Below are 1,615 nucleotides of genomic sequence, written 5' to 3'. Positions count from 1 at the left end.
GATAGGGAGAGAGAGGGATAGAGAGGATAGAGAGACACAGGGCCAGGAGAGAGAGAGAGGAGAGAGAGAGAGAGAGAGAGAGAGAGATAGAGGATAGAGAGACACAGGGCCAGGGAGAGAGAGAGAGAGAGAGGATAGAGAGACACAGGGCTAGGGAGAGGAGAGAGAGAGAGAGAGAGAGGATAGAGAGACACAGAGCTAGGGAGAGGGAGAGAGAGAGAGGGGAGTCCCGGCCCCTGTCCAGGCTGGATGACTGACTGCAGGATTCTGGGAGTTGTTCAAGCGCCCTGCGTGGGGAGTCGCGGCGGCAGCGCCTTCCCTCTGGGTTTCCTGTTCCTGTCGCGGGACTGAAGCGGCCCTGCTGGAGGGCGGTCGGGCGGAGCGCGATGGAAGAGAGAGAGGCCAGCGCCACGCTGCCACAGAGAGGATGCTGAGGAGATAGTGGTGACATATCTCCCCTAACTGGCCCTCCCCCCCCCCCTCCCTCCCTCCCTCCCCCCCTCCCTCCTCCTCCCTCCTCCCTCCCTCCCTCCCTCCTCCCCTCCCCTCCCCTCCCTCCTCCCTCCCACCCTCCTCCCCTCCCCCCCCTCCCTCCCCCCCTCCCCCGCCCGCCATAACCAGCAACACCAGCCGTGCCCCCCCCTCCCCCTCCTCCTCCTCCTCCTCCGCCCCTCCTCCTCCCCCTGGTCTCTTCCTCCCCCCGCCGCACCCACCCTCCGGTCGCCATGGCTACGGCCACCGCCGGCCCCGCCCCGGCGGCCGCCCCCCCCCCGCCCGACGCCACGCCCGCGTCGCCGCCGACGGCCAACGGCGGCGGCAGCGCCCGGGACCGCCTGCTGGCGGTACGCCGCCGCCCCCCCCCACCCCCGGCCGGCCCTCCTCCTCCTCCTCCTCCTCCTCCTCCTCCCGCCCTCCTCCTCGTCTTCCTCGTCCTCGTCGTCCAATCGGGAGGAGCCGGCGGCGGCGGCGGGGGCGGGGGCGGGGCCGGGGGCGGGGGCTCCAGCGGGCCAACAGCGACACGGACCTGCTGACGTCGGAGGGGCGGTCCTCGCTCACCGCCTCCACGTACCAGCTGACCCTGGGCCACGCCCACCTGGTCATCTCCTGGGACATCAAGGAGGAGGTGGACGCCACCGACTGGATCGGCCTCTACCACATCGGTGAGTCTGACCACGCCCACTGGCCGTCTGACCACACCCACCGGCCGTCTGACCACACCCACCGGCCGTCTGACCACGCCCACTGGCTGTCTGACCACACCCACTGGGTCTGACCACACCCACCGGGTCTGACCACGCCCACTGGCCATCTGACCACACCCACCTCCCACTGACCACACCCACCGGCCGTCTGACCACACCCACCTCCCACTGACCACACCCACCGGCCGTCTGACCACACTCTCAGGTCCCTCTCTCTTCTTTCATTCCATTCTATCTCATTACCAGACCATTACCATTATCCATTACCAGACCATTATCTCACTACCAGACCATTATCTCACTACCAGACCATTATCTCATTACCAGACCATTATCTCATTACCAGACCATTATCTCCTTGCATTAGCCGCAAACCCAACAACACAGAGCTAGCATTGTGGGGGCTGGGGGCG

At 66.6% G+C, this 1,615-nt stretch overlaps 1 pseudogene across 1 annotated transcript in view; it reads left to right on the top strand.

Annotated features, from left to right (window-relative positions):
- The first annotated feature begins 725 nt into the window (after positions 1–725).
- Positions 726–1,615, top strand: part of LOC311370758 (E3 ubiquitin-protein ligase HECW2-like) — a 13,371-nt pseudogene continuing 12,481 nt past the window's right edge. Inside the window, exons 1-2 of the transcript XR_014684265.1 lie at positions 726–835; positions 952–1,160. The product of XR_014684265.1 is annotated as an E3 ubiquitin-protein ligase HECW2-like (transcript). The remainder of the gene's footprint in view (positions 836–951; positions 1,161–1,615) is intronic.

Source organism: Micromesistius poutassou, assembly GCF_964030765.1.
Source record: "Micromesistius poutassou genome assembly, contig: SCAFFOLD_1316, whole genome shotgun sequence".
NCBI classification, from domain to species: domain Eukaryota; kingdom Metazoa; phylum Chordata; class Actinopteri; order Gadiformes; family Gadidae; genus Micromesistius; species Micromesistius poutassou.
Note: the sequence above shows the minus strand (reverse complement) of the source record. Positions and strands in the feature narration are given on the sequence as shown.